Source organism: Salmo salar, chromosome ssa03, assembly GCF_905237065.1.
Source record: "Salmo salar chromosome ssa03, Ssal_v3.1, whole genome shotgun sequence".
In the NCBI taxonomy this organism is placed as follows: domain Eukaryota; kingdom Metazoa; phylum Chordata; class Actinopteri; order Salmoniformes; family Salmonidae; genus Salmo; species Salmo salar.
The window spans coordinates 90235703-90248260 of NC_059444.1; the positions used below are offsets into that span (position 1 = coordinate 90235703).

A 12558-nucleotide genomic window follows, 5' to 3' on the forward strand; every position below is an offset into this window, starting at 1 on the left:
GAGAGAAGGGGAGAGAGAGAGAGAGAGAAGGGGAGAGAGAGAGAGAGAGAGAGAAGGGGAGAGAGAGAGAGAGAGAGAGAAGGGAGAGAGAGAGAGAGAGAGAGAGAGAGAAGGGGAGAGAGAGAGAGAGAGAGAGAAGGGGAGAGAGAGAGAGAGAGAGAGAGAGAGGGGAGAGAGAGAGAGAGAGAGAGAGAGAAGGGGAGAGAGAGAGAGAGAGAGAGAGAGAGAGAAGGGGAGAGAGAGAAGGGGGGAGAGAGAGAAGGGGGAGAGTTTGAGTTTTTATAAAACCTTTATTTTATAGTCAAGTGTTAACATAAATAATGACACACTGCCTTTTCAGAAATGAAACACCAAATGTAATTCCCCCAAAAAATTACTAAAATACAAAAATAACTACTAAAATAACATAAAACATTTAAAAAATAAAAAAAATAAAGAACATATACATTCAACTTATTTCATCAACAAAAAATAGTTTCCCCTCCTCTACAAAACAAAGCGCTCCTTCGTATGCCCACTTCTCCTCAAACAATGGGAGATCTTTCACAGCTGAGTAGAACTCAAAATCCACTTTTATTCTTATTTTCACTAATCCTTTAAAAACACATCTTACATCCTGCCCATATCCCGTTTCTACCTTATGTTTCCTACTCAGAAAAATTGACATCTTTGCTAAAAAAAATTTAACAGTTGACATTTTTTCTGTTGCTTTCTATATTGAAACCCCAAAATAAAAACAGTGTTATTGAAAATCTCCCCTACAGCTTTAAACAAAGACTCCAGCATTTCCAAGAGGTTTTATCCTCTCACACTCCATAAAACAATGAAAAATGGTTTCTCTTATATTACAAAAAGGACATCCATCTCCAACATCTGAGTTAATAACAGATACAAAAGCATTAACTGCAATGATGCCATGTGTCGTGTCTTTGGGGTACCATTAAACTGAAGACATGTTTATCAATTAACTCCCTGTAATTATTATCACGCGATCAAACTGATTCATCGTTTAATTGTAATTAACTAGGAGATCGGGGCACCAAGGAAAATATTCAGATTACAAAGTTATAATTTTCCTAATATAACTTTCCTATATTATAACATTATATATTATATTCTATTATAGTATAGGCCGATTATCTTCTGGTTTAAATGGTGTATTTTACCTCGCGTCCAGTCTCATTCCAAACGTCGTAAATTGTTGTATCTGCACGAACCCAGTCTTTACTAAGAGTCATCCATACATCAATTGTCTTAACTGTTGGGGCTACAGGTTAGCAATGAACCCCGAGTCGGGATTGCTAACAAGGCTGGAAATTCAAAACATCAAAAATCGAATAATTTCAATTTCTCAAACAATCAACTATTTTACACAATTTAAAAGATAAACATCTCCTTAATCTAACCACATTGTTCGATTTTCAAAGAGGCTTTACGGCAAAAGCATAAAGTTAGATTATGTTAGGACAGTACATAGCCACAAAAGTACAAACATCCATTTTCAATTCAAGGTCAGGCGTCACCAAAAGCAGAAACCAGCTAGGAATTATGCACTAACCTTTGTCAATCTCCATCAGATGACACTCCTAGGACATTATGTTATACAATACATGCATTTTTTGTTCCATCAAGTTCATATTTATATCCAAAAACAGCATTTTACAGTAGCGTGAAATTCAGATTTTTTCTTCTCTGAAATGCTTCCGGTGAACATAACAAAATTACTATTCGAAAACATTGGTAAATTATAATATTGTCATTCAAAGAATAATATATTATCATCTCGTAATTGCTACCGAATGGCCAGATCTCAAAATAACTTTACTGGGAAATCACATTTTGCAATAAACGGGGTGCTATGCTAAGAACAATAAGCTATGCTATACAGTTAGCATCATCTAATATCGATAATAACATTGTAAATATCCCCTTACCTTTGATTATCTCCATCAGAAGGCAGGCATCCCAGGTCCGGAAGGCATCCCAGGTCCGGAACAAATGTGGTTTCTTTTGACAAAGTTCATAATTGATGTCCAAATAACACCAAGTACTTAGCGTTCATTATGCTCCCACAAAACGTGGTGGGGGGGGGTGTAAAATCACGCCGAAAAGCTAAAAAAAACTAGTAAATAATCTATTTACGTTCGTTCAAACATGTCAAATGTTGTTTAGCATTAATCTTTTGGTCCATTTTTAACGTTAAACATCAGTAATATTTTCACACAACCTATCCTATGTCTAGATAAACAATGATGACAAACTCACGCTTCTCAGATTTATGCGCAGGCGCAAAAAAATGAAGTGATGACATGTCAACTTCCTCGCATTCTAATTTGCTCTCTGTTTATCATAGACGCTTCAAACAACTTTATAAAGATCGTTGACATCTAGTGGAAGCCGTAGGTGTTGCGAAATGAATCCTTTCTCACTATGGTATCTATAAAACAATGACACTAAATAGTACAGTCACAAAATTCACATTTTTTTGGATCTATTTTTCACAGGTTTTTGCCTGCAATATGAGTTTTGTTATACTTACAGACACCATTCAAACTGTTTTAGAAAATTCTGAGTGTTTTCTATCCGAATGTGTTAATAATATGCATATCCTAGCTTCTGAGTTGGTGTAGGAGGCAGTTAAAAATGGGCACATATTTTTTTCAAAATGTCTCAATACTGCCCCCGAGCCCCAACAGGTTATTTACTAAACTAAGTAATTCACATAAAGTATACAAACAGTAATTATCATCACAAAGAATTGGTAGAGTAATGTGCCCTAGTGGCTAACAGGCATGGCTGGTGTCTTGTAGAACAATGGGTCATAAAATGTTCAGCTGAGGAGGTACACAGAGTTCATCAATATTAACAATTGACAATAGAACGCTCACTCATTCGGGAACAATTGCAATCAATATATATTTACGCTCAGTGTGTCGTCGGGATCCTTGTTGGAGCGTCGCCCCGTTGGAGAGTTTTGTCCGCGTTCTCTCTCTCTCTCTCTCGGTTAGAATGGATCTTTCAAAGCGACATTCATTAATGTCGTCATAGAATGGATGTTTCGTTGGTCTTCGCGTTCAATGATATAATTTACTTAGCTGCAGACTAATAATTAATATCAAAGACTTGTTCTTATTCTGTCGGTATCGATAGTCTAAAAGTTAACCACGTGGTATAGTTCACTTTCAGTAGAGTACTTGGATGGTCAAACCTATTGGCCAACTCGCAATGGAGTGGAGGCCGGGTCTATTAAAGTAGATCAGGCTATGGTTTTATAGTGAACATGTCACATGACACCTGGTCCTGTCTGTGTCCCAGGGGGCGTGCCGATGACTGAGTTAAGCTTGGTACAGAAATATAATTCTATCACATTAACATCAGTACATAGCATCTCAATGTATTACAAATAGCTTTATCCTTATTAATACATTCTATACAACCATGTGTATGCAAGTCTCAAGGCTGAGGCTATTATATAAACCGTTTTATGGTAATATGGCTATATTGTCTATTCTGAGTATCACAAAATTGTACCAAGCGGACCAGTTCATAGCTGGATTCTTCACCAATCTTCCATACCTTCTCCAGAACACAAATGTCATTCGGTTCCCCAATTCTGTGAGTTGGAAGAATTTCCTGTGTCTCTCTATGGGACCCCTCTGTGTCTCAACTGGGCCATGTGGTTGTAAGATTCTCCTCTGGAATTTTACAACCCTTTCACACAGGGCCTGGGTGGGGGGAGGTAGGTTGGGGGATGGTGCAAGGGGGGAGGGGGTCAACTGTCCTCCCTGTACTCAAAGAGGCCAACGTCATGACACATGCAAAACCCTCCATTGCATATCACCAGTACCCTTTTGTAACGGTGGCTTGTACAGTGCTCTCCATGCTGGCTTTACCTTGTCATCAATGCTCAATTTTACCCTCCATGGAGTGTCTTTTCTATTTTTCAATTTATCTTTATTCAACACCTTGACACACCCCCTATATAAGTCTTTCTCATTCACCTCATCCAAACCCACCTCTTCCAACCCTCTCAAATCCAGTAATATTGCCTTTCTTTCTGACTCTGGGATATTTGGTGTAATCCCTAGTCTTGGAAATGAGACGTCTTCATCTTGTACCTTCTTCTTGTGGCTATGAAGCATACCCCACTCTTCTACTGACAGAGCCTTCCTGCAGCTTCCCAGCAGTTGTCCTACAATCCTTTCCGACCTCACCCCCAAATGTTCAGCCACCCGTCTTCCATCCATTAAGGCGGGCCCAGCCATGGCCATTAACTGTTTTAAGGTGATGATGTTGCCCTTCACCAGAATCTTGGAAAAATGTGGAACAGCTGCAGTTGTGCAATCCAGTCTTGCCCCATACACCAGAGGTTCCTCCAACAGCCAATGCACTGACTCCGCTGAAGTTCGTCTGGATACCTTCATTATGCTCCACACCCTAAGTAAGGCCTCTGTAAAACGGAGGTATTCCCTCCCTAGAAATCTGGCTACTATCAACCAAAAATAAAGCTTTCTTTAAACCTAATCCTCCAACCTGCTGTAATACAAGACCTGTCACCCCTCTCCAAACCACATTTTCCGGTCCATAAAGCAACCTTTGAATAAACTGCAACCGGAAAGCAGCAGCCCTCCTAGCAAGATGTACAAGACCTTGTCCCCCCTCCTCTTTTGACAAATACAAAACACTTTGTGGAACCCAGTGATATTTATCCCAAAAGAAATCCACAATTATTGCCTGTATCTTAGCCAGAAGGCCAGATGGTGGTTCTAAAACTGACAACCGATGCCACAGTGCAGAGGCAATCACATTGTTAACTATAATAGTGCGCCCCCTATATGACATACGAGATAGCAACCAACGCCATCTCCTTATCCTCCCTTCCACCATTTCAACCACCCCAATCCAATTTTTTTTCCATAGTCCCCTCATCTCCTAGGTACACTCCAAGATACTTAAAACCTCCCTTACACCATTCCAGCCCCCCTGGCAAAGCCATGATCCCTCCAGACCATTCTCCAATCTGTAAAGCACAACTCTTTTCCCAATTTACCTTTGCAGAGGATATTCCCCTAAAACGATCCACCATTAGACTCAAACTATCCACCTCCGCTTGATTTTTCACTAAAACAACTACATCATCAGCATAGGCTGAGAGACGAATAGGAGGAATATCCCTTGAAAGGTACACCCCTTCAATGCGACTTCTAATGCTATTTAGTAGTGGCTCTATAGCGATGGCATATAACATTCCCGACAAAGAACATCCCTGCCTAATACCTCGACACACTTTAAAAGGAGCACTCAAACCACCGTTAACTTTCAATACACTTTCAATGTCACCATATATCACCTCTATCATGGCAATAAAACCAGAGCTGAACCCAAACGCCTCAAAAGTGTGCCATAAATATTGATGTTCAACTCGGTCAAATGCCTTTTCCTGATCAATTGAAATTAGACCAGCATCCAACCCAATAGCCCTAGAGACGTCCAAAAAATCACGAATCAGAGAAATGTTATCCCCTATCTGCCTGCCAGGAACACAGTAGGACTGGTCCGTATGTATGATTTGCCCCATCACCTCCCTCAACCTGTTGGACAAAGCCTTTGACAGGATCTTATAATCAGTGCACAATAAAGCCACCGGCCTCCAGTTCTTCACCTCCCTAGGGTCACCCTTTTTGGGCAGTAGGGTGAGGACAGCCCTTCTGCAGCTTATTGGTAGTAACCCTCCGGTTAAACTATCATTAACTACTGCTAGCCAATCCTCTCCCAACATAGCCCAAAAAGACTTAAACAAATCAACGGGAAGCCCATCAATGCCTGGTGCCCTTCCATTTTCCATGCCTTTTAATGCAGTGTATAACTCCTGCAAAGACAATGGTTGCTCAAGCTCAACCTGAGCTTCTGCAGCCACCTGTGGGAGCCCATCAAGGAACTGCTGTGTCACTGTTTTATCCTCTTTGTATTCACACTTGTAGAGCTCAGCATAGAACTCTACTGCCCTCTTTCTAATTTCACTAGGTCTAGTGAGCTCTTGTCCAACAGCTTATTTGAGAGAATGAATAATTTTTCTTTGTCCATTGTTTTTCTCTAAACTAAAGAAAAATTTGGATGAGGCATCCATTTCAGAGATTCCCTGAAACTTACTTTTCACCAATGCCCCCTATGCTCTGATACCCAGCAGGTCTGCCAATGCAGCTTTTTTCCTCTTGAGGGCCTGAGTGTGGCCTCGATCTCCTGTGGTCTCAACCAACGTCATGAGTTCCACTATTTCAGTCTCTAGGGCTTTCAGTGATCTGGTGGTATCCTTGGTGACATTCCTCGTGTATTGCTTACAGAATTGTTGAATCTGGATTTTCCCTATATCCCACCACTGTTGAAGGGATACAAAACTGGCCTTTTGAGACCTCCACCTCTCCCAGAAAAAACTAAAACATTTCCTGAAGTGAGCATCACTCAATAAAGTGATGTTAAAATGCCAGTATGCGCTTTTAGGTTTTACATCGTTAATGAACACCACCTCTGTTATTAAACAATGATCAGAAAATCCCACTGGGGTTATCACACTTGATTTACAGACCTGAGATTGATGCTCAAAACAATAAAACCTATCTAACCTGGCCATAGAGATGGTGTTCTCTCTCACATGCACCCAGGTATACTGCCTTGTGCCTCCATGTTGACTCCGCCAAATATCACACAGTTCATTTGTTACAATGAGACGTTTTTAAAAAGTCCTTGAGGCTATATGAGGTTCTTTGTGATTTCTATCTAAATCACTGACTGTGCAGTTAAAATCCCCAGCAATAAATAAATAATCTTCATTATTACATTTCTCAATGGTATTTGATAATGTCTCTAAAAAGCATACCCTCTCAACTGCCACCACTGGGGCATATACATTTATCAGACACATAGTGATGTTTTCATACCTTACTGTAACTTTTAATAACCTCCCCTCAACTACCTCTTCAACCTCATATGACAAAGGCAAAAACCCTTTTGAGAACAAGATGGCCACACCCCCACTTTTTGAGTTTTTATGACTACACACCACTGTCCCCCCCCACTCCTGTTTCCACATAACTTCATTTTCCAAATTACTATGCGTTTCTTGTAGAAAAATTATGTCACTTCCCTTTCCCCTAATTAACTCATACACTATGGCTCTTTTTTTAACGTCTCTTGCCCCATTTACATTTAAAGAAGACATCTTAAAACTGCTCATGGATGAAAAAAAAATACAGAGGAAGACCCAGAAACCACATCTCTTTACAGAGTTAAAGCTGCGACTGAACTCTTTCATTTTCTTTAGAATTTACATCACTTATCACTCTCGTTACCACTTTCTTGAGTCTAGCAATTTCAGGGCTTGTCAAACTTTGCTGATTCAATAAACAATTCACTTTCAGGGAAAAAGTCTGTTACATTATAATCATGCATATATTTCTTCCCTTTTGTCAACTTCAGAAATTGACGTACCTTCCCAATCCCATACCTCCCTTCCACCCCATTTATCTCACTATTTTGTTGTGACGCGTCAGATGACTCACTCTCGCTATCCTCCCCAGAAGAAAACTCCATCATCTCTACAACCTGTTTATCTTCAAGTGATTTATCAATCTCTACCTTCCTCTTGGAATTAGACCCTTCCCCACCCCTTTCATTCTTCCTCTTACTCCTCGGTACTTTGAAAACAGCTGCTTCCTTTTCCATTATTTCAATCTCCTCTTGACCTCCAATTTCATTGTCCAACACCACCTCAGCGACGGTAGTCGCAATCTCACCGACTGTTTCCCCTCCCTCTTTGTTCTGATCTACCCCAATTGCCCCCGTATCCACACTGCCTTCCTCTCCTACTTTTCCTACCACATCTGCCCACCTTCTCCCTTCCCCTGCACCCTTAGCATGTTCATCCCTTCGCGGTGGTGCGTTAGCTGCACCAGCACTAGAGCTGCTACCGGGCTCTGCGTGCTCATTCTCGGGACAATTACGCACCAAATGCCCCTCTCTTCCACAGCCAAAGCATTTCATTGATTCAGTAGAAGCGTAGAAGACATAATCAAATCCATCAATCTTAAAACTGAATGCTAAATTCAGTTCATCAGTGTCCTTTTTTAAAATCATATGCACTTGTCTCCTATGAGACACGACATGTTTCAGCAACGGGGATTTGCATCCAAAAAGAACCTTCTTTATTGTTGATACAATTTGACCATGACGAGATAACTCTCGCTCCAACACTTCATCTCTAACAAATGGTGGCACGTTAGAAAGTATAACTTTCTTTGCCGGATTCATAAGCGGAAATACCGGTGTCTGTGTCTCCCGCAACACAACACCACTCTCAACTATCGTATTCACCTTTTCAATGGAATCTAAGAATATTACATTTACATTACATTTACATAATATTAATATCACTACAGCGCTATTCATCCTTGAGGCTGATTTGATACTATCATACCCAATGATAGCACCCACTGCCAAGCTACATTCTTCCACTGAACACCCGGCCGCAGCAGGAATCTTTACTCCATGTCGCCGACTAAGTTTTTCAAACTCCAAACTTCCGCGAGTGGCCATTGCAACCAGCCCCACCCGCTGGTTGTGCCCTCGCGAAAACCAACCTCAACGATCCCACCACCCCTATACGTGCTTAGTGATATTTAGAGAAGATACGCTTAAAACAACTAAACTAATCAACATATATATACACACACCAAAACCCAATAGAGTGAAGATAATTCCAGTCGCTCTCACAATCACTCCTGCTTCACGACTCACTCCCAGCATGCACTCCAACGAGAGAGAGAGAGAGAGAGAGAGAAGGGGAGAGAGAGAGAGAGAGAGAGAGAGAGAGATGGAGAAGGGGAGAGAGAGAGATGGAGAAGGGAAGAGAGAGAGGGATGGAGAAGGGAAGAGAGAGAGGGATGGAGAAGGAAAGAGAGAGGGAGAGATATGGAGAAGGGAAGAGAGAGGGAGAGATATGGAGAAGGGAAGAGAGAGGGAGAGATATGGAGAAGGGAAGAGAGAGGGAGAGATATGGAGAAGAGAAGAGAGAGGGAGAGATATGGAGAAGGGAAGAGAGGGAGAGATATGGAGAAGGGGAGAGAAAGGGAGAGATGTGGAGAATGGGAGAGAGAGAGATGGATAAGGGGAGAGAGGGAAAAGGGGAGAAAGAGAGAGAGAGGGAAAAGGGAAGAGAGAGGGAGAGATATGAAGTAACACATGGAATCATCTAGTAACCAAGAAAGTGTTAAACAAATCAAAATCCATTTTAGATTTTAGATTCTTCAAAGTAGCCACCCTTTGCCTTGATGACAGCTTTGCACACTCTTGGCATTCTCTCAACCAACTTCATGAGGTAGTCACCTGGAATGCATTTCAATTAACAGGTGTGCCTTGTTAAAAGTTAATTTGTGGAATTTCTTTCCTTCTTAATGCGTTTGAGGCAATTAGTTGTGTTGTGACAAGGTAGGGGTGGTACACAGAAGATAGCCATATTTGGTAAAAGACCAAGTCCATATTATGGCAAGAACAGCTCAAATAAACAAAGAGAAATGACAGTCCATCATTACTTTAAGACAGAAAGGTTCTTCAAGTGCAGTTGCAAAAACCATCAAGCGCAATGTAGAAAATAGTAAAAATAAAGAAAAACCCTTGAGTAGGTGTGTCTAAACTTTTGACTGGTACTGTATATAGTACTATTGTTCCCGCCGTATAGGTCAACAGTAGTGAAATTCATAGGGAATAGAGTACCACTTGGAACACAGTAACCTGACAGTATGGAGCCAGTGAGCGCAGCTATGTGGTAAGACAGTAAGGACACTATGTAACACACCCTCCTCTCCTCCCCAGGTCCCTAGGGAAGGTCTCTGATTGCCAGGAAACTGCTCTGATGCCCTGCCCCCACCACACACCACCGCCTGCCGCCTAACGTTCATCTTTCACCCTAGCCCGACCAACAGGAAGGAGAGGTGGGATCCTGACAGCCCATAGGTCTACCTGGTCTGGACGGAGAGGTGGAAGCCTCACAGCCTATAGGTCTGCCTGGTCTGGATGGAGAGGTGGAAGCCTCACAGCCTATAGGTCTACCTGGTCTGGATGGAGAGGTGGAAGCCTATAGGTCTGCCTGGTCTGGATGGAGAGGTGGAAGCCTCACAGCCTATTGGTCTGCCTGGTCTGGATGGAGAGGTGGAAGCCTCACAGCCTATTGGTCTGCCTGGCCTGGATGGAGAGGTGGAAGCCTCACAGCCTATTGGTCTGCCTGGCCTGGATGGAGAGGTGGAAGCCTCACAGCCTATAGGTCTGCCTGGTCTGGAAGGAGAGGTGGAAGCCTCACAGCCTATAGGTCTGCCTGGTCTGGATGGAGAGGTGGAAGCCTCACAGCCTATAGGTCTACCTGGCCTGGATGGAGAGGTGGAAGCCTCACAGCCTATAGGTCTGCCTGGCCTGGATGGAGAGGTGGAAGCATCACAGCCTATAGGTCTACCTGGTCTGGATGGAGAGGTGGAAGCATCACAGCCTATAGGTCTACCTGGTCTGGATGGAGAGGTGGAAGCTTCACAGCCTATAGGTCTACCTGGTCTGGATGGAGAGGTGGAAGCATCACAGCCTATAGGTCTACCTGGTCTGGATGGAGAGGTGAAAGCATCACAGCCTATAGGTCTACCTGGCCTGGATGGAGAGGTGGAAGCATCACAACCTATAGGTCTACCTGGTCTGGATGGAGAGGTGAAAGCCTCACAGCCTATAGGTCTACCTTGCCTGGAAGGAGAGGTGGAAGCCTGACAGCCCATAGGTCTACCTGGCCTGGATGGAGAGGTGGAAGCATCACAGCCTATAGGTCTACCTGGCCTGGATGGAGAGGTGGAAGCATCACAGCCTATAGGTCTACCTGGCCTGGATGGAGAGGTGGAAGTATCACAGCCTATAGGTCTACCTGGTCTGGATGGAGAGGTGAAAGCATATCTCTGGATCATACCGTAATTGTATAAACTAAACATTCAGAGAGACACTGTATTCAGAGACATACTGTAAGGATGAGATATATATATTGAATAGGGTATGAGTCTCCAGCTAACTGGGTTCTTCTCTGTTGTAAATTATATCCAGAATTCATCAAATTCCATAACAGTCACACCGTATTGTTCTTTTTCATTGACGTCATGCAACCTCAAAAAAATCTTTATTTGTCCTACTTCCTCATTGATTTCTAAGCAGCACACAGTGGTAACAAATGGCCTTCAGAGAACTTATGAGAGAAATTAAGAAGTCCCAAAAAATAACCAGATAGTGGTGTGTTAGAGAAGGAGGTGTGGCTAACTATTAATGTAACGTATGAATCTGTGTCTGCAGTTCGTCCCTGCATCTGACAGACTAGAACTGATAGTCTTGGGCCCTGTTCAGTAAGGGGCATGATGTCCCAAAATGTTTTGTAACACAACATGAATATCTGTCTTCTTAGAGAGACAGGTAATACCTTCCCGTTTCAAAACGTTTCCACCTTCTGAACAGAACACAGGTAATGCCTTGTCTAGCAGGTTGCCAGAGTAGAGTGCTTATTTACATGGGGCCGAGGCCTGCCGCCAAACCATCAGTGGCCCTGTTTCACTCTGTGCCCTCTGGCTGTGTGGCCCCTGGCTGTGTGGCCCCTGGCTGTGTGGCCCCTGGCCTGCTCTCAGCTCAGTCTCTCACCACAGAGAGAAGAGGCTGCCAGCACAGTCACACAGTGACAGACACAGGTTGTGTGTCTCAAGTGGCATTCCATTCCCTATAAATAGACCAGGGTGGTCAAAAGTAGTGCACTATATAGGGAATAGAGTGCCATTTGGGACACAAAACAGAGAGCTGATAGAACCACTGTTCATTTAAGAGGGGGGATTTTACCAAACACGCCTCAGCGTCATCAAACCAGATAAGCTGGTTGGAATAGGGAAACATTTGAGGAGACATCTTAGGAACTGTGGGGAGTTTCCAACACTCTACCTCAGTGCATTTACACTGCCACAAATGGTATTTATAAAACATGTTAGTTACTACTTCCTGTTCTGGTCTAAATAAGGAAGTCTCTGTTTGTTTCCCTGGAGGACTGTTCACTACAATCAATACCAGCATAGATTGCAGGCCCCAGGAATCACATTGGAATACCATGGGAAACTCCCAGTACACAAAACATCCTGGAGGTACACTACCGTTCAAACATTTGGGGTCACTTAGAAATGTCCTTGTTTTTGAAAGAAAAGCACATTGATCAGAAATACAGCGTAGACATTGTTAATGTTGTAAATGACTATTGTAGCTGGAAACAGCTGTTTTTTTAATGGAAAATCTACATAGGCGAACAGAGGCCCATTATCAGCAACCATCACTCCTGTGTTCCAGAGGCACATTGTGTTAGCTAATCCAAGTTTATCATTTTAAAAAGGCTAATTGATCATTAGAAACCCCTTTTGCAATTATGTTAGCACAGCTGAAAACTGTTGTTCTGATTAAAGAAGCAATAAAACTGGCCTTCTTTAGACTAGTTGAGTATCTGGAGCATCTGGTGTG

General features: G+C 42.5%; 1 protein-coding gene across 2 annotated transcripts in view; it reads right to left on the minus strand.

Moving 5' to 3' along the window:
- The window catches only part of LOC106606307 (protein tweety homolog 2-like), a 145312-nt gene that overhangs the window by 21249 nt on the left and 111505 nt on the right, over nt 1-12558 (minus strand). The window lies entirely within an intron of this gene.